Source organism: Rattus norvegicus, chromosome 4 (assembly GCF_021556685.1).
Source record: "Rattus norvegicus strain SHRSP/BbbUtx chromosome 4, alternate assembly SHRSP_T2T, whole genome shotgun sequence".
Classification (NCBI taxonomy): Eukaryota; Metazoa; Chordata; class Mammalia; order Rodentia; family Muridae; genus Rattus; species Rattus norvegicus.
The window spans coordinates 68,268,951-68,290,033 of record NC_141537.1 but is presented as its reverse complement, the minus strand read 5'-3'; the positions used below and the strand labels follow the sequence as shown (position 1 = coordinate 68,290,033).

General features: G+C 44.5%; 1 protein-coding gene across 11 annotated transcripts in view; it reads left to right on the top strand.

Moving 5' to 3' along the window:
- Window positions 1-21,083, top strand: part of Hipk2 (homeodomain interacting protein kinase 2) — a 189,803-nt gene that overhangs the window by 98,416 nt on the left and 70,304 nt on the right.

Below are 21,083 nucleotides of genomic sequence, written 5' to 3'. Positions count from 1 at the left end.
TGGTTGTTAGTCACAAGATGTTAGTTCAGACACAGTGGTAGGCAAGGAAGGGCTGTTCTGGAAGGTTAAAAGTGGCCCAAGATAAAGTAATTAGACCTGCAGCATTTCAGTACTGGGACTCTAATAATCAGTCTCTGCAATGCAGCTTCTCTCCGGGAGTTTGTTCACAGTGGGTAGTGGGTAGGTGGATGGAAGAGTGGACTGGTAATGGACAGGAGACAGAAAGTGTGAGGCCAGCCTGGAGAAGTGAGCCAATGCCTGCATAGCTAAGGCATCAACCAAGAGAATGGGGAGACACTGTAAATCTGGATATTTTACATAAAAGAAACCTGCTGGGCTTTGTTTTTAAATGTTTTAAGCCAGACATGGTGTATACCTGGAATCCCAGTAACCCTAGCATTTAGTGAGTGAAAAAATAAATAAAACAGGGAAGGACATGCTCCTGGGATTGAAAAGAAATAAAGAAGGGAAGGAAGGAGATGGCTGCTCCTACGGATGGCGGAAGGAAAGATCACTGTGTGTAAAAGGTAGAGCACAGCCACAGCCAGGGGCGTCTGGGAGGGTCCAGAGTGGGGTGGGGGGCAGACCAAAGGCCTGATGGTAAAGGGCAGACAAAGGAGAAAGCCAGGTAACCCTAATGGTTGGATTATACAAGGAAGGGCAGCTTGGTCTGGGGGCGGGGGGAAGCCCAGTCCAATACCTGGGCTAAGTTTAGATTAGGAGGTGGGGCATGGCAGCCAGGAGGTCAGTGTAATGGAGTAGGACTGAAGGATGTGGGGAGAACCTGGTGGCAAAGGCTGGAAAGCAAGTCCTGGATATGAATGAGGAAGAAGAGCAGCTGCTGGAGAGTAGCCAGAGGGGGATTCTGAGCTGCCTGCATTGGGACAATGAGAATATTTATTAGGATGCCCTTGCATCCTAGAATTAGGGAGGATTTAGGACCAGAAGTTACATTTTTCAGTCATTTATGCTTTGGACAAAGGAAATAGTGCTGGGAAATCAAAGGACACTTTAACTGCTGGTAGAGAAGGCATGAAAGCAGCAGAAGACTTAGGACTACAGTGTAACCTGAGATGTGCATATTCTAAAGAAAAGTACTGCACGCACAAGACAAATGGAAGGCATGCTGCGATAGTAAAGGCAAATCGTGGAGAGAATGTTCTGGAGCAGTTGAGAAGAAAGTGAAGGTGCCATTGGGGAAGGGGAAGATGAGGGCAGCATGCGACTACTGACTGCTGAGTCTGTCTTCATTTAGACATGCTAGGAGGGATGGAACTGACCAGAGGTTCCCTGTAAACTGGAGGGCTCATGGAATCCAGTGACCTGAGGGAGGGGAAGTGCCTGGTGGGATGAATGTAACTTTGTAGAAACAGGTAGCTGAGTGTAAGAGCAGGGTCCTCATGGAACCAAGTTTAAAGGAAGGCCCCCTTGGAAACAGGTGGCCTGGTGTGAAGGGAGCATCCTTAGGGAACAGGACTGCTTGGAGCCGGGGAGATAAGTGAAAGGAAAACATTACTTTACAGAAGCTCTGAGTCCACTTCTGGGATTTCTGAAGGACAGCTCCGGGAAAGGACTCAGGGTAGGCTTTAGAGGAAGCAGGAGGTATATTTAGGAAGCTCTGGACTAGTTCCTTCTTTTCAGTTCCTTAGTCTGGCTCTAGACTTCAAAGGTAGGGAGTGTGCAAATAGCAATGTCCTAAGGTTAAATTCTTACACGTGTTTGTTCCTGTTGGGCCCACTTCTCCATCCCCAGCTATTTAAAACGTTTTGTTTTATTGGTTGGTCCCCAGTTAGAAATGCCATTGTTGAATATCCTAGTAAGAGCACCAGTGGAAGGGGAAGCCCTGGGTCCTGCTAAGACTGAACCCACAGTGAACTAGTCTATGGGGGGAGGGCGGCAATGGGGGGAGGGTTGGGAGGGGAACACCCATAAGGAAGGGGAGGGGGGAGGGGGATGTTTGCCCGGAAACCGGGAAAGGGAATAACACTCGAAATGTATATAAGAAATACTCAAGTTAATAAAAAAAAAAAAAAAAAAAAAAAAAAATTCAGAAAAAAAAAAAAAAAAAAAAAAAAGAAATGCCATTGTTTACAGTGGCCTTGCCTCCCAGCTTCACTGCCCATAAGCAGACAGCTTTTTGTCCCTTCTCCACTTCTAAAGAACTTTCAGTATAGTTTCAAACCCAGAGCTTCCTGTCAGTTGAAAGGTTACCTAGCTGCTAATGGCAGAGCTGTCTTTCAGACTCAGGCCTGGTGCTCTTTCTGCCCTGCTACGCCTCTTCCGTAGATATAAACTCCTTTTTTAGCCAGAAGGAGCAGAATTGGGTAATCATCGAACCACTTTGCCGAATTGTTAAAAACCCATGACTATAAACAGCAAAGTGAATACTGTATAAAATAGGCAGGGGGCCAGAGTGGAGAGTGGACTTCATGGGGAAGAGACTTGGAATGCACTTTGGAGTGCCAGTGGGAAATGTCAAAGGCAGAAAGCAGGATGCGTTTCTGGGTGGAGAGAGGTGGATGTAGGAGTTGGTATAACTAATAGTGGACAGAGTGGAACTACCAAAAGCAGGGCCAAATGTTTAAGGTAGCCATAAGCAAGGTAGGCCCCCAAAGCAACCAAAAAGTCAGAGTCAAGACTTAAAGATTTAGGGTGTCAGGAATGTTGGGAGGAAAGGACGTGTAAAGAAAGTGGCCTTTCAGGAAAGTCCAACTAGCATAAGGAGAGAGATGAAGGGGAAGCTTCCCATGTAGAAGGACTGAGGCATGTCCCTGGTTCCCAGGAATCGTCAATAGGGATTGTTGGCAGGAAGTTCCTAAGTGACTATAGAAATTCCGCAGCAGCTTGGCTGACCTCACTGACAAAAGCATGCTGTATGAATTCCACTTATTTCCCTGACAACTTTCTTGAGGGATAGGCCTGTCAGGAAGATACTGGCAAATCCTTGAGGTTATACTTCCCAGCTAAAGGCATATGGTGGATTTCAGTGAGGCACCTGTCCTATGAGTGAGATGGAGAAATGGAGACTGAACATGGATTAGAGAATTGTTAGGTCTGGGGCCAGGTTCCTTGTAGTGTACCGCATTATCCTGCCTTTATGAGTAGCTTGAACAAAGAAGTAAAAGTTTGTAGGTCATAAACCCTTTGGAAAGATAACAAAGATCCTCGTTGATTCAGTCGAGGTTAAAAAAGTTCTCAGTGGCTCAGGAGCCGGGCTAACCTTGTAACATTTAGTGATAACAGTATAGTCTTTGCATGTTTTCCTTGAAATCAACTAAGGAGAGAGACTGATGAATTATGAAGTACATTATAGGATTGGGGGAGGAGTTGAGGAAGTCAGTTATGTAAGAATTAATGATCACTATCAAGCTGTTGTCAAGTAACCGTGATAATGCAAGCTCAGGACCGAGTACTAGAAACAGTCTGTGTCACTTAGTGATGGGAATTCTTTCTGAGAAATGTGTCCTTAGGTGATTTTGTGAGCACCATAGAGCGTGCCTTCATAAACGAATGCAGCGTCACTAGGCAATGCAATCCCAAGGGATTTCTGTCATATGTGACCTACTTATCTTTACTGAGACATCCTAATATGGCCCGTGACTGAATTTAGAGCAAGTATGAGCATTGTATGTTACACATGAAACATCTTATGTTCACTTGATTGTGGCACAGTCATACGTTTGATGTGAAGGGTAGTTAAGAAAGTGGGAAGAGGAATGTTTGTCTAGAATGCAGAAAAGAAGACACAAGTTTATGACAACTATCTTAAAATACATAGAAAGCTGTCATGTGAAAGATACCATGGGCAGGCAGATTTTCTCTGCATCACTCCAATGGGCCTGCTTAAAGTCTTGCAGGCCTTCTGGGCTGGGCTCATTGGGATTCAAACAGCTCATCAGGGAAGGGCAAAACAGGTTTAAGGGACTATAAGCCAGGATCCCATGGCAAGGACTCTTACCTTGGATCTAGGGCAAGTATCCAGGATTTCTAGGGTGTAAATACTTTACATACTGAACTAGATCTGGTATTCACCAGTTTGTAGGAGCTAGATATAAGATAATGAGAAACTTTGTGGGCTAGCAATTAAATTATTGGTTCCTTGAAATTGACCATAGAGGTGGTATTTGTGCCTAAGAAGTCAGCGAACATTAATGGTCAGCTTCACTTCAGATTCCCCCCCCAAACCCCCGCCAGGGTCAGCCCCTCAACATACCACCAGTAGCCCAAACTAAAAGATGTCTGTTAAAGCAAGTATCCTCTGGAATGTGGAAGGGCCGGCTAGGGGAGGGGACACTAGTGTTTGTGTGCTTTGGTCTCTTTAGCTTCTGTTTCCCTTCTAAGTTGGGCGGAGTACTCCTGCTAGAGCACATACCATTTCCTATCTCCTGCCAAGATCTGGGGCCCGTGAGTTTCTCTGCCACTGGATCTGCCAGAGAAACTCACTATCTTCAGTTTCTCAAAATAATTCTTTCCTTGTTTTATGTCGTGTTTGGCTAGCCCTCTGTAGAAGGTGCCTCCCACCCCATTCTTAGCTCCAGCTGAAAGGACTGTGAGCAGGGAATGAGTTCAGCCGGAGACAAGGGATTTGGAAACACCTGGCTGCTGAGAACAGGTGATTGCAGGGTTGGAGTCCGACCCTCAGATAGAAGGAGGCCTTGCAGTCTATACAGTAATAACATCCCAATGAAGGATCCTTGGGTTAACCCCAGATGAACAAACTTCTGTCTCTGTGCTCCCTGGGCAGAGGGCAAACTTCTGTTGTTTATCTCCCTCATTTCTTTTTTAAAAGAGGACTAAAAGTCTCCATGATGTACATGGAAGACTTGTGCTAAACACAGTAGGAAATTCTACCCTAGTCATGCATCTTATTTGTTTTTAGGCTCTTAAAAAAAAAGACAAAAGCAACCAGAGATTGGCTGCATTTATTTTTCTGAAATGCCTACAGGATTTGAAACCCCTAAGGCCTTCTCATTTTTCCTAGGGCCTCCACCTTCCCAACCGTCCCCTTTTCAACTCCTAAGAGACAGACAATACCACGGCCATTTGGGCTATAACCAGCTCTAAGTTCCTAAAACTCTGGAAATCCCAGAGGAAAGAGTATATCTCAGCCAGTGAACTGGATCAACTTTTTATAGAAAAACAACCCACCCAAAATTGATTAATTGGAGCAATTCTGACTCTCGGTATTCAAACTATAAGTGAGGGGGTTGAAATATAGGTATTACTTTAGATATATTATTATACACGTAAAGTTGTATATGAGTCTATTACATGGCCCCTCTCCCTATCTTCCTCCTAGGGTGTCTGTCTCACTCCTAGTGTCTCATTACCACAAGGTACTGATATCCATGAGAAATATGCATGTTAGCATCCAACTTTCCTCAGCCAGGATTCCAGGAGAGAACAAACCCCTACCTCCTGAAGGCAGTCATGGTGAACTTGTTACCACATAACCCAAAGACCACAAGTACCCAGCTTATTTTGTGTGCCTATAGTTGTACAATAAGTCTATAGTGAGGCAGGCTGGTACTCTGGCCCATCAGTGTTCATCGACCAACATCTCAGCACTCCCTGAGGCTCTACCTGAAGAAGGTGGTAGGAAATGTTTGTGATAATGACTACTTGGAATTAGAAATGTACAAAGAAGATCTCCCCATCCACAGCTCTGACCAGATCTGCTCCATTCATTGGAGCTCTACCATCTCTTTCCCAGGAATGAAGCCTTTAATAAGCCAAAGTTCTTGTAAAACTTTTAACATTTAGCTGATAAAATTATATATATCCAATGCTGTTGTCATTAAATTAATTTATATGAAAAAGTTTGCTTTCCCATTTTACATGGAAGTTATTCTATGGAAAGAGTTCAGTGAAGTTGAAAATGGTTGGCTTATCACCGCTCACTTACTTTACTAGCCTGGCCATTTGCACAGCATTTATTGCACAAGCAAGTGAGCTTGACTTAAGAGTGTCTCACATATACAATATACATATACATACATCTTACAATATGTAAGGTCAATGATTCTGACCACCTTACAGTAGAGGAAACTTAGACCATCAGATAGATGTCATTTTAAATGAGAAACACCTCTCCCAGTCCTTGATAATTGAGCACTTGGTCTCTAGTTGTCAGCTGTATTTGGGGAGACTTAGAAGCTGTGACCTTTTAGGAGGAAGTACGTCCACTAGAGGCCTTGAGAGTTTAAAGCTGTCTCTGCTTTCTGCTTGTGATTAAGGATGTGAACTCTCAGCTTCCTGCTCCAGTAACCAGACTGACACTTGTTGTGTGCCTCCCCACTATAATGATCATCTAGAACCCGAAGCCAAAATAAATTCTTCCATAAGCTACTTATTGGCATGGTGTTTCATCACAACAGAATTGTGGAATACAAGCACAAAGTAGATAAGTTAGAGCTTGTTTTGGAAGCCAGCTCTGTGAACATTTATGTAGACCTCTTAAGGGACATCTAGGAACATGGTAGCCAAGAAAGGGATATAAGGCAAATAAGTGGGTTTTGGTGAGGCCCTATGATAGTGCCATGGATTTTCATAGAAAAGCTCACAGCTTAATTGAAGAGACCAACTACTGTTCCTAGAAACAGTAGAGTGCCCAAGACAATGTCTTGGTTAATTGGAAAGTGAGCTGAAGGAAAGAAAGGAGTTCTGAAAGGAGACTTGAAAGAAAATCTTGGATAGAGGGGGGCAAGACTGCATAGATATACAGGACAACAAGCCAAAGGGATCCACTCAAGTGAGAATATCCCCCGGAACATTGAGTGGAAGGCAGAATGCATAGAGCTCATCTATACTCAGAGAAAAGTCATCTTCACCTGTAGGTGCAATATGGACTTGAGGAACCAGTAAAGTGAAAACTCATGCCAGCCATGTCTGAAAGGCCGTTGGAGCCAACATAAGCCATTCCCACAGCAGGTTCACACACCATGGTGCTGAAACTCACAGGGTAACAGAAGGCACTGGGAAATCCCGTGGAGTATCAGCATTAAGGCAGGCAGCAGTTCACTCTAAGGCTCTCATTTAATGCAAAAGCCTAGAATGAGGCCGTGAAGTAACTGCTAGAAGGGAACATAAAATGCTGTCATTAGAGGAGGGGATAGAGAGAGACAACTCACACAAAAGCATGGAATAAGATGGTATTACCAGAGTAAAACAGACAGCAAAGATCTGACTCAAAGACGTTGGGAATTGAACCCAGAGGGAAACTTGTTGGGATAAGGGGACAGTTGTTTGAGGGACTTCCAAGTAATTAGAACTTGGATTTCCTGTGATAAGCAAGTTGGTTCTTGAGGAAGGAAGTAGGCGGTGAAAACCCTTTTAGGAAAACAAGTCTAGCAACAGGCTGTAATTGATTGGAAATGGGGAAGGCTGGAAACAGAAGACCCAGGGATTATCTCTAAGATTTGGGTAAGGCCAATGGAGTGAGGCTTTGAGAGCATAGGGGAGCAAGTATCTTTGAGAGATATTTCAAAAGCAGAAGAATGGAGACGAAGTTCAGTTGGTAGAGTGCAAGAAGAAAGAGAGACAAATGTGATATTGCAGATCACTGTTGAGCATACTGACTTCAGATGGGGAGAGCATCATGGTTCCTTTAGGAAAAATGCAGTGAGGGAAGGGGGATGCAGAACTCACTTTAAGGCTCCCATAGAAATGTAGAGACAACCCATGGCACTTGCCAACTGATGGTGATGACAGGGAGTGAGTTTACCATGGCAGGTGGGCCAGGGTCCACAAGAAGGAGCCAGAGGAGAGTGCAGGAGGAGGCCGTAGAGAGCCAGCTCACTCAATTAAGGACCATGACAAAAGCTAGAGGCCAGGAATGGTCTATGGGCCTCAGGGGAGGGCTGGATAGTGGCATAGTCATGTAGCTTCTCAAGTGTGTAGTCAGCCTGGGTGTCCTTAAATTACCTCAGTTGCACCAAGCTAGCCACCTCCTGACCCATCTCCCTGCTCTTCCTTCAATTCTTGTCCTTCTCTGTAAGTTGGGCAAAGGACTTAAGATTCTAACAACAGTAAATGGTGGTAAGGTCCCCAGTACACACCTACCCACATGCCTCCAGTTGGGTTCGTGGGTTCCTTCAAAGATGAAAAAAAGGCCAGAACAGTGTGTCAGAGAAGCAGAGCCAAAACAGGGCACGCAGTTCTGTCTCCACTGGCAGAATCAGAGAGGGAAGGAGAAAAGTGAGCACATTCAAGCGATAGTGATGAAGCCCCTGCAGTGTAGGGTAAACTGATGCCACTGCCAAGGCAGACAGACTCACTCTGCAAATTCCCACGAGCCTGCCGCCCACGGCCACCCGGAAGAGGAGGCAGTGGAAGCCTTCCCCAGGCCGTGCTGACCAGCTTCCTGTGCACTGCCACTTCTATCTTTACCCAAATGGAAGGTGGACCTTGGCTCGGTCGGGCATATTACAAAGTCTGTTCATGTAGTGTTTACTTCTCCACTTTTCTCCTGGTTTGCATTTACTGTAAATGTCACTACTTAACTGAATGGTTGGTGCCGTTAACAGCATCTCGTAGGTCCTGAGAATTCAGTGCCTTGCTTATCAGCAGTTTAGGACCCTGGTTTCTACAGATACTTTGTAATCCAAGTGAGTACCTCCCAGCATAGGTGTCTCTCTCTGTAAAGAGACCATTGTCACTGCTGTGTGTAGCCTGTGGATCAGAAGCTGCATGGGGTCAGAGGGAAGCATCACCTGGCCCCAAGAACTCTGCTGTTGGCAAGGACTTTAAAAGACACCCTGTTTAACACCTTTCCACTCAGAGTGATTTCTACAGCAGCACTTACTAACAGCTGTTCTCTTTGTTTAAACTGCTCCCCAAAACACTGGGTGGGGGGTCCAAGTAGGTTTGGAGTTGACATTGCTGGGGATATCAAGATGAACACAGGTGTTTAGGGGAAGGTCTCATTGCTGATTAGGAGTTCTTGGACTTATAAATGTGCACAGGGCACCCTAGCTCTCTGCTCTTCCTGAGCTTTCAGTCTTTCTCGATGATCTCTGCCCCACCTGGAAGTAGCCCTGGATGACTTCATGAATGTGGAAGGCAGAGACAGTGAGACCAGGTGACAGGTTCCAAACACCCAGCAGTCACATCAAAGCCATTCTGTGTGCATGAACACGCCCAGAGATTTGTTTGTAATCATATTTAACTTGAAGATTCACATTTGTGTCACAGAACTTTCACGTGTAGCTCGTGCAGCTTCTGCAGGAGTATGAGCCTGTCTGGAATGCAATTAAAATCATTCTTGGTTTCCGTGACTTTGTCATCTGGCCAACTCAGCTACATAGACACACTGCTCCTGCAAAAAGAGAGCGTCTCAGAGGTGCAGCAGGTGTATTCCCTACCCCTGCCACCTTTGGAAAGAGAAACAAACTTCCTTTTTCCCAGGAGTAATGCATCATAAACAGATCTCATCACATGGATCATCAGGCAATCTCAGGCTGGTTCTGAAGCATTGGAGAGTGTGTCTTTGGTCACTTATCATCTGGGCTTCTCAATAGCCTGTCTTTACAAAGAGGCCACTAGCTGTTTCTGTAGGTCTGCTGCTCAGACTGCTCTGTGTGGTGGTATAGGAGGCATGATGTGCCTCATCAAGTCTCCAGAAACTCCAGGGTACAGCTTTAAGAAGCCGAAGCGCTGTGTTTTGCAGTTACTCCTGCTTAGAGGAAGAGGCCCTGGGGCCTTTTTTCCTAAATGCGGAAACAAACAGAAGCTATTGTCCACCCAGGATTGTGGTGTGATAACCAAGATGGTTTCCACCCTGGTATCACTTGCCTTTGCACTACCCTCACCCCAGGGGCCCTTCCTTGTCCTCTTGAACATTCCTGGGTTTCCCCACCTCTACCTCTTCTTAGGCTACTTTCTCACCTGCAGTTCTGTTCTTTTCCTGCACTGAAGTCTGCCTTCCCATCATGACTCCTTATGTTCTCTGTTCTCTCCAGCCAGTGGCAGCATTCACTGATGGCCATTGGAAAGTAAGCTTCACAAGAACACAGATTTTCTTGTGGATGCCCAAATACAAAGAACCTAGTGCCTTGTAGATGTTTGGTAAATGCTTACTGAGTGAAAAAGAGATCACTCCTTCTGGCCTTCCATGTGTCACTTGCTATGTGCACTCCAATTGCTAAAATTCATGAAAACAGAAACCATTGCTTAGTACCACCTAGCAGAGAGTCTCAAGTGTCCTGGGAGCTCAGTAAGTATCGACAACTGAGGCTGCCACAATGCACACTGTGCTTAGGGACAGGGCAGTTCATCTCGCCCTTACTCCCACTCTCACATAAAACTACCCTTGAGTGACTTTTAAAGACCCAGGGTCTTCTCTTCCCCATTGAGCCCTTGACCACTTGGTATGATGGTCTTAAGAGCATGATATGTTAACCACATTCTTCTTCCAGGTTTTGTAAAAGCTACAGAGGATAGTTCACAGTTATCCAGTGGCTGGCTAGTTAATTCCTGAGTAAGCCACTCTAAAACCTGATTATAATTCTTTTTCAAATACATAACTGGGAGAAGACCAGAAAAGGCTATATTATCCTGCCTTGTAGGAGGGAAGAATCCAGCAGATAGTCACAGAGCTGTGGCGCCAGAGCCTTCCTTTATTCTGCTATTGTAAATTATTGTTGTAGTAGAAAGCCAGATTGCAGCAAGATAGAACATCACACTTCCTCTCAGCAGAGACCTTACATAAGAAAACCTTCATGAATAAACGTTGCTATTAAAATGCATGCTATTTACTGTATAGTGCGTTAGTTGTTTTACATGCTTTCTAAATTCTAAATTGCCCCTTGCCTCTGGGGCAGCTGTTGAATTAACTTTTTTTGATCTAGTCAAAGAAAACTAATTTTGAAAGTATAGAGGATGGTGGCACAGAACTCCTGAGGCTAAAGCAAGAGGATCAAGAATTTAAAGACTACTTGAAGTACATAGCAGAGTTCTAGATCAGCCTAGCTGTAGGGGTGCAGGTGGGGGATAGCAGTTATGGGGTTTGGAGGTTGAGGGATAGCAGCAGCTATGGGGTTGGAGGTGGGGGGTAGCATCTATGGGGTGGAGGTGGGGGATAGCAACTATGGTGTTGGAGGTGGGGGATAGCAGCTGTGGGGTTGGAGGTGGGGGATAGCATCTATGGGTGGAGGTGGAGGGATAGCATCTATGGGGTGGAGGTGGGGGATAGCAGCTATGGGGTTGGAGGTAGGGAAATAGCAGCTATGAAGGGTGGAGGTGGGAGGATAGCAGCTGTGGAGGTAGGGGTAGCAAAGAAAACTAATTTTGTAATCCTCAAAAAGTGCCAATCAAAAATAACAGTATTTGCTTTTAGATATTTTACAGGTCTCTCTACATCTAGTCTCTCTCCTATGGGTTTCAGAATTCAAGTGCCAGTAGAGCCAGATGGCGCACCTGCAAGCTGATGAAGCTGCAGCAGGTGGCACACAGGGCCTTATGAAAGGGCAGCACCACTATCCCGAGACATCAGTGCCATGAACAAATATGGGCCCTAGAATTGCCTGAGCTTTTAATTTTCATGAGAAGCTGGAAATCCCTACCCTTAGATAATATCACCTGAGTTCTCAATGCTAAAAATTTTAAATCTTTTAACTCAGCACTCAGGAGGCAGAGGCAGATGGCTCTCTGTGAGTTCAAGGCCAGTCTGATCTACAGGTAAGTTCCAGACCAGCCAGGGTACAAGAGACACTGTCTCAAAAAACTAAAAAATAAATTAAATTTTGAATATGGTCAAAATATGTACATGTATTGAAATGCCACAATGAAACCCATTATTATATGTAACTGCTATATGTTAATACTTTTTTCATAAAAAAAGTTTAAGTTTTATGCAGGTCAATTTATTAATATCTCAGTTGGCTTCTTCCTGTAGGATAGCAATTTGCAGCCCTTCTTCCTATACTTTTCCTCCTGCCAGCTTTAAGGTTGTTAGAAGGCCTCTAGCTTTCACTGCCATCCTTAGGCGAAGGTTTTTAAGTGATTCCAGTTAAATAGGGACTAAGTGGAGCACAGCACAAGTGTCCAGGCTGTGCCACTGAAGCTGGTCAGAAGAGTAAATGTAGAGTGGCTTTTGCACAAGTCTGCCAGCCCCGGAGCATAGCATTCCTTCACTGCCCTGACACTTAGTGGCTTGTGCAGTAAGTGTCTATCATTTCAGTTTCTGGGAGTCAGCAACTTGAGAGCAACTTGGCTTAGATTGTCTTGGCCCAGTCTTGGGAGACTACCCACTGAGCCCTCAGGTGGGGCTAGAAACACTTGACATCTGGCTGAGGTTTGGGAGCCTAAGGAAGCTCAACCTTGCGACCGGCAAACTGGCACTGCCTTCTAGTAAGCACTCATCCTCTCAACATGGCCACTGCTTTCTCCAATAGCCAGTAATTCAAAACTCAACTCAACAGGCTGGAAGACAGTGCCTTTTTATGACTAATCTCACAAGTCACGTCATTATTTCTGCACTATCTTATCGATTCCACACATTTACTCCCCTTGATATGAAAGAACACCAGATAAGGAGATGTAGACTATCACAGGCCATCTTGGAGGCTGCCTGTCACCACTGTGTTCCCAGCAGACCCCTAGTAAAACCTTTATAAACAATCCAACACTAAAAGGGTTTTCCAAAGAAACCTAAGTGAGCAACACACATCACAGCGATCTGTGTTTCGTTTACTCATGTTTCTGAGACCACCCTTGGAAATTAAATCCCTTGAATGTATAGCTTATCCCACAGATGCCTTCTCTGGAATGTTCTAAAGTACTTTTTATTTTTTAATTAAAATTAAAATCCTGCTCATACCATCACTTAGAGCAGTGGTTCTTAACCTTCCTAATGCTGTGACCCTTTAATACAGTTCCTCATGCTGTGGTGACTCCGAACCATAAAATTATTTTGTTGCTACTTCAAAACTGTAATTTTGCTACTGTTGTGAATTGTAATGTAAATATCTGATATGCAAGTCCTGTGAAATGGTCATTTGACCACCAAAGAGTCTTGACCCACAGGTTGAGAACCACTGCTTTAGCGTGATAGTTTTGGGGAATACCCTCTGTTCCCAGAGGGAATGCTAATTAGCTCACCCATCTGTTCTATGGGGTTATTTTTCGAATATTCCCTGTTAACATGCTCTCAGGTACCAAGGGTGCTGCTTCCACTAAGACCACTGGTTGTTGGTTTGTTTGTCTTTCTTTTCTAAGGAGATGAAAAGGTGTGAGCAAGAGTGATGGGACTTACATCAGAGACAGTGCAGCAAGCAGAGAGGGTAATGACCAGTTTGGGGGCTGTGGTCCAAGGCCGCCTACACAAAGCTTCAGTGCCATCTTATGTCAGTTAGTTGAAGGAGTGGGGTTCCCCCAGTTTCTGCCATTGTATCTGTGATGGTTTGTATATGCTTGGCCCAGCGAGTGGCACTATTAGAGAGTATGGCCCTGTTGGAGTAGGTGTGGCCTATTAGATTAGGTGTGTCACTATGGGCGTGGGCTTTGTCCTAGCTTCCTGGAAGTCAGTATTCTGCTAGCAACATTTAGATAAAGATGTAGAACTCCCAGCTCCTCCTGCACCATGCCTGTCTAGATGCTGCCATGTTCCTGACTTGATGATAATGGACTGAACCTCTGAACCTGTAAGCCAGCCCAATTAAATGTTGTCTTTATAAGACTTGCCTTGGTCATGGTGTCTGTTCACAGCAATAAAACCCTAACTAAGACACTATCCATTTCTGGCACCCCCTTTCTGATCCACCCACCAACTCAAAGATCATGACAAGTGGATATTGCTCTCAAACATATACACTTCAGACCCCATGCTACTGTAGACTATTTCAAGACACCTTTTGTTTTATTTAAACAAGATTTGGCTTGAATGAAACTGTTAAGGGGAAGGAAAGGTATCCCAATATGATTTCCCCAAGGAAAACCCACAACTGATAGCTAGTTCTTGTTTGTTTGGTAAACAAAACCAAAGGTTGAGACTTGAAGGTCACCATTAGCAACATGTATGAGCCCTGTAATATTTGTATATGTAATGGAGGGAACATTGTATGGCCCACCCTGGCAGTGGCCACCAAAGTCCCAGTGTTAGTAAATGGAAATGAAATGTATAATTCATAAGGCCATGGTGGCGTGCAATCTGTGGCGGGAGGTGGTGGTATAATTATAGAATTGAAATATGAGGCTGTAGTGTGTAAGGAACCCTTCTAGAGGAGAGGCTGTGTGATAGATGGCCTGCATTGTTCTCCTTCTGACCTTTTCCTGAACTTCCCTTTAAAGAACAGAGGAAATACAATTCTGCCATTTCCCATATTGTTTCTGAATAATACCTTAGGATGCCCACCCTTACTTTGCATTTTTTATCTTCCACTGGGATTTACTTTCTCTCCTATGCTTTGCTGTTTCCCATAGAAAAATCTAATCACTAATGATTCTGCCCTAGTGTTAATGTAGAATACAGAGGCTACACAAATATTTGCCCATATTGAACACGATGCCTACAGGGAAAGAAAAACTCCCAGTGGCGTCCACTCGCTCTGCCAAGCAGAACAGTCAGGCAATAGCCTACAGTGATGATGCCAAACCCAGGAGGAAGCTGGGCAGACCCAAACCTGGAACCAAACAATAGGATCTTTTTAAGGAGATGAGAAGGAGGGACTTTTACATCAGAGACAATGCATGCGAGGATAGTGACCAGTGTGGGGACTTGCTCTTAAGAAGAGATCTTAAAGGCTCCAGAGTTCACTACAAAAAGCCTTTCTACCTATGCATAGTAGAAATGGACTTAGAAACAAGAAACTCTCCAAGGCATAAAATGGGTTCTTACAACAACTTGAGACTCTTTATCTTTAAAAAGTGAGGGATATTTAAAACCCCATTTTCCTCAATCTGTACTTGAATAAAATACTCAGAGTATTTAATATGGAGGCCATCTGGAGCCAAAACCTCTTTTCCCCAGAAAGGAGCTTGTTAACTTCTCACAGCTAAATCACATGTGTTCTAGCCTTTGGCTTGTGGCTTTGTAAAAACTGTACGATGGCTGTAGGCCTGGTGGGAGGACATTAGACACACACACACCCATTTGAGCAAACTGTAAATAAACCCATTTTCTGTTGCACATTCTTCAGAGTACAGGGAAACTTAATGGACCTAAGAGCCTCAGAGCAGCGTTGTCCTGAGTTGGGTTTCTGTTGCTTGACATGGTGCTCTCCAGTTCCATCCATTGTCCTACAGTGACAGTTTCATTGCTTCTGACTAAGCAAACATTCATTGTGTATAAGCACCAGGGCTTCTTCATACATGTGTTTGTTGAGAGAGCACTTAGGTTAATCAACCAGGAAGACTTCTGTGGGATTTTTATCCAAGCCAAAATTTCTAACAAGGCAAGATTTCACTTAGCTTCGGAATTGACTCTTAGTTGAATCTTTGGAGGATTAGGGGGGCTGTTGTTATTTTTCTTTCTCTTTAAAGTCAATTGTTGAGGCCAAATGAAAAAACTAGACAGTCCTAGGTTAGAACTTTTCACCTGCCGCCCCTGAGTCTGGTCAGCTCCTTCTGTCAGTTAGTTCCTGCTATGCACAGTGCTAATCCTAACAGAACATTGCCAGCACTTCCGTAGGAAATCAGTGTGAGTTCTTTCTCCCAGGGGAGTTCTGGTCTCGAGGGAGTCAACCAGGCCTGAGTACATGCATGCAGACACTTCCTTCAATTCTCAGGAGGCATGTGTGACAGGCCACCACTTGCTGCTGCAGATGCTATTGCAAACTTTTACTCTTTAGTACAAGAAAACTGAATTCTTCATGCTAGGATTTTGGCCATTCCTTCAAATATCCATCTAATTGCCTGAGGAAGTAGTTTTTTAATCTTCCATCTATCTTTCTCTGTTATTGTTTCTTCATCTCTAGATGTGTGTGAGTGCGGTGCACACACATGCCAGCACATGTTCTTTTCTCCACCCCATCAGTTTATGCATATGTTTTTAAGTGTACAAACTTCCTATGTCAGATTTCTGCTAAAGGCAGGATTTTTGTTTGTTTCTCCTGCAATTTCCCCCCTTGAAATGCCAATCCCTCCCCCTTCTGTCCTCAAAAATAATCAGAGTTTGGCGTTCTCTGTCCTCACATAGTTACTTTAGTGTGTTAGAGCATTTACTAGGTTTTGATGATAGGAGAGAGGTGCTGATCTGAACCATCACCATCACAACCAACTGTGAACAAAGTCAAGCAGTTCTGTTCACCCTCCCGCTTCCTATGTGGAAGACTCTGCTGGGTGCTGCAAGGTGCAGACACCAGGATTGAAGCCTGTGGGCCCCAGGATGCTTCCCGTCTAGACGCAAAGATGACTAGATATAACCTACCAGTGAAAGTGGGGCGCAGTTCTAATGTAAGCGGGAGTACAGAGGAAAGCATCTCTTCGTGGTGAGGGGAGAGTTCTGGAGGAAACAAAACACCACTTTCCAAAGATACAAAATTGTGCTGGAGGCGCTGGAGGCAGTGACAGGAAATCGGAAGCTTTCGTGGAGAGCGCGGCCTCTCAGCCCTCCATATTGTCCTGTGCAATCCCTCTCTCCCTCCTCTTCACTTCTTTTCCCCAACTGTAGCAACTCCTTAGTTCCAGTACCCAGCAGTTAGCTCACTCTGTCAGAGGAACGGTTGGTGTTCATGAGAACAAAATGAACATTCTAATCTCTTGCTGAATGTTGCTCCTTTCCAAAGGCCTGCAGCCCCAGATCTTGGATTATAAAAGAGGCCCTATTGTTATAATAAAACCAGCAGTTTATGGGAAAGTGGGGCAATGGTATTTCCACCTGGGAGAATAGTTCAGCATCTTGCACCAACAGAAAGATCTTCTGTGTTCTGCTTAGTTTGCTGTGTGTGTCTCAGGATTCAGTAGCTGTCACCAGGGGATAGCAATGCCATCCATCCCTGTATGAGTTGATGGTTCAGATGACATTCAAATTACCTGCCTGCTACACTTCTGCCTGCCCTAGTGGCAGATTTAAAGAGACAGCTGAGTGTTTCTTTGTGGGTCTAAGACATAAGAAAGCAAATTTGGATTTAGTTTTGTTTGCTTACACATGGTTATTGAAAGTTATCCCTTAAATAAGTTGTCCTCGGCTAGAATTTATACCCGACTTATCCAGCAGAATCCCTCTGTTCCTAACTTCTGTTGAGGCAACCAGCCTATAGCTACAAGAGCTTTTCCTTTGTCCTGGCCCTGGGCAAATCCCAGGAGAGCATACTGTAAGACTATAGTTAAACCTGTTCTATGGGTGTTTACTGCTGTAGACTTGAAGGACATACTCTTGAGAGTCCCCTTTGCAGGTTTGGTTTTTCAGCAAAGCCAGGGTCATTTGCACTTTCCCTAGAGAGCTTTCCTCATCCTCATGTCTCATCTAGGCCCACACATGCCTGCTTTCTTGGAGATAGCCATATCCTGCACTTACTCAGTACATACATACACACACATATATAGGTACACACACACACACACACACACACACACACACACACACACACACACCATCAGCTAGCTCCCAGTTTCTGCTGAGAATTTGCTCTGCAGTGTGTTAGGGGGCTTTGGCCCTTGGCTCTTGCTAATTCTCCACTCAATAAAATATACAGTGAACAGAGGGAGACCTCTGATGCTTTCCCTGCCACTACCATGGAAATTCACCCTCTAGCTTGCTTGCCACCATACTCAGTGGGGACTTTTTCATAGCTCAGGTTTCTGGCTTCTGTTCTCTGAGTTGATCTGGTTCTAGTCAGTGACACCAAATGTACCTCCTTTTCAAAGAATAAGTTTCTATTGTCAGAACCCTCTCTTTCATCCCTAATCAGCAGCAATAAACAGTGACTTGCCATTTAACCCCACAAGTCACATGAGCAGATGAGGGTGGAAGGAGATGAGCCTTGTCTGTGGTGCAGTCACTGTCTGTGAATTGGAGTGCAGAGGCGCAGGGCACTATGGGAAGCACTGGAACTCTTCTGCTCGTGTTCAGTTACCCAACCAACATTTACTGAGACTCAGAAGCAGTCAGTCAAAGCTAAATGCTAAAGCAGTGTGAACGTTGACATTTAAATCCGTAAAGTGACACATAGGTAATGTCACTGTCTTGGTATGCTTTTTTATCTGGGGTAGAGAGTGAGCCTTGACTACTAGTTTGACATGGAAGGAGCTAGCTCTTCATGGCATGACATCAGATTTCACTCTGTTGGTGTGTCATACAGCTCTGATGTGTCAGCAGGCCGAATATAGGGATGATGCTGTATGTGCAGTTGATCCTTGGAAATTGAAGTTCCAAATTCCCTTTCAGGGTAGAGGAAAGAGGGGTTGCCCTCAGAAAGCCGTGACGGTTGACTGAGATGTTTAGTTGGCCCTTCACAGAATCAGCAGGTGTTCCCTTAGAATCTATAACTTTACGATTTTAGCCCTCAACTTCAGTCAGCAGACTTAACAAAGCAGAAGGAAAAACATTCAACAGAAGAAACTATAAGAAGCATGTCACTGAATGTCTATGGCTCTGTCCACTTACTGGTCTCTCAGCTCTGTTCTTCCCAGTTCCTTCAGACCTACCTTATCTTGAATTTCATGAAGCAGAAGACATCTGAGGCCAGGAACCTATTTCACCAGTGTGACCCCCACCCATTTTTGTGTGCCTATAGCATACAGGCACATGTAGAAGACAAGGGGTTCTGACATTCTAGGATGCTCTCGGCTGTAGTTGTCGTTACTTTCTAATACTTTTTGTTCCCCCTGCCCACCCACCGTGTCTGTGTGTGTGTGTGTGTGTGTGTGTGTGTGTGTGTGTGTGTGTGTGTGTGTGTGCAAGTGCACATACGCAGTTGTGTGGGGTGTGTAGATGTACAATGTTATGAATATACCCACAGTTACTCATTCTTTTTCTCTCTTCCTCTCTCTTTCCTCCCTCCCTTTCTCTTTGTGTGTGCATATGGAGGCCAGAAATCAACTTCAAATTTCATCCCGACTTTTTTTTTTTTTTTTTTTTTGAGACAGGGCCTGGAAATCCCGGGTTAATTAGAAAACCCCAGGATCCTCCTCTTCCTCCTACAAGCACTAGGATTACAAATGCAGATTACCACTTCTGGGTTTTTATCTGGGTGGTAGGGATCAAACATGGAGGGTAGGATGGATAGCCCTCCATGTTTTCAGACATCTTCCTAGGCATTGTTGTATACTTCTTTGTGTCTGTCTTTCTTAACAAAAATGAAATAAGTATTTTTTTTAATTGTTAAAAGTACCTGAAATGCTTTTATGAGTGTAAAACAAATCACTATGTGGATACCAGTAGACCTCATAATTCAGTTCCCTGGGCTGACTAGTAACTGTCCACTAACATTTGTTGAGCATAGACTTTGACAAAAGACACCAACATAAAGCCTATCCTGGTGACACTGTACCCTGGACGGGCTCTCTCCTGCAACCTTTGACTTCCTGGTAAAACACCAGAGACAGTTTGGAAGGTTTAGGCCACCCAGGCCAGAAACAGGCAATGAGAGTACAGCACAGCCAAGAAGGGCAGGATTCTGGGAATTTCAGGGCTGCTGAGTGTTTCTGAGATGAAGCATGGTGGCTTTTCCTGGAAAGGATCTGAGCTCTTTCTTCCTAGGAACAGTTCTCAGGGACATATACTCATAGCGGGATTTTTTTTTTTTTTTTTTTACTTCTTTATTGCTTTATCAGATGTTGTCAAGCCAATTTAGCTTTATTTAGGTGACTGTATGTCTCTGGCTGTATGTTCTTTTGTTGTTTGTTTGTTTGTCTGGGAGGGTGCTGTTTGAGACAGGGTTTCTCTGTGTAGTCCTGGCTGTCCTGGAACTAGCTCTATAAATCAGACTAAGCCTTGAACTCAGCAATCCACTGCCTTTGCCTTCCAAGTGCTGCCATTAAAGGGATGTGCCACACTGCCCAGCTATATTCTTTGCTTTGTTTTACCTACTCTTGTGCAGACAAACAAACTGGAAGGTTCATGTCAGACTCTACCTTAGAAATCTGAGGGCTGGCTTCAGTCCACCAATATTGTTAGAGGCCTTTGTGTTGTACTCAGTTTGTGTCCCAGAGCCAACTTTTTCTTCCACATGTAAGCCACAAAACTCAAGTTTGATTTTGATGGTGTCCTTGGCAGAAGTGTAGTAGCCCTAGGGATCAAGGATTAGCATGGAAAATACTGTGTATTAGTGAATACTCGGGAAAATCTCACTCAGAGCTAAGATAACTCACTGCCAATACAAATAAAAAGCAGTTATCCCTCTGGTCCTAACATCGTGCTGGAAATGGCCAGTGGGATCAAGAAAGGCAGCATCCTTTGGAGACTGTCCAAGTGTGGCATGAGACAGATGTCAACATGTAGACCAACTGTGATCATGTCACCTTCCCATATGGACAATGTCTCGAGCATTGGTGAGAGCCAAGACAGTTTCCAGCGAGGGTCTTGAAGGCCTCACCCTCGTCTGGATAGTTTATGAGCATTCAGCAGTGGCCCCAGACCAAACCTGGAGATTTCTCCTTGGTGTTTTCTGTGTCTGTTATATCAAGTTAAGTAGAGTTTCCCCAGCTTTCCTTCTAGACTCAAAACCCACTGTTTATATCAGATCTCTGCTGTGATGTTTCTTCAGCTAGTTAGTAGAGAGTGTGACCAAAATCTCAAGGTTTCCAGCAGCTGAGCTAGGTCCAAGCATGGCTCCTTATAAACTAACATAATGGGAGGTTCAGGTTGATTTCTCCCAGTGTTTGGATCTTAGAAACTTACCCATGAGTTCCTCTTACCTTCTACTCATCCCCCTAATCAAAGAAAGTTTGCTGAAGAAGTTGTATCTTTTTCAAAATTAAATCCCTGGTTGACCTGAGAGTAGCCAGGCCTGCACCACTGTTTAACTCTCCAGCTGTGCTGCCTCCTGACTTCCTGGACAGTTTGAACTCATTTCTATAGATGCAGGACTATTCTCCTGTCAGCCTTTTCTGTGATCCAAGAATACTCATCCTGAAGATGCCTAAGGAGCTCTCTAGCCTTTACCCTGTAGGCTGTTTTCTACATGATCTCTCATCACTCCTCTCAA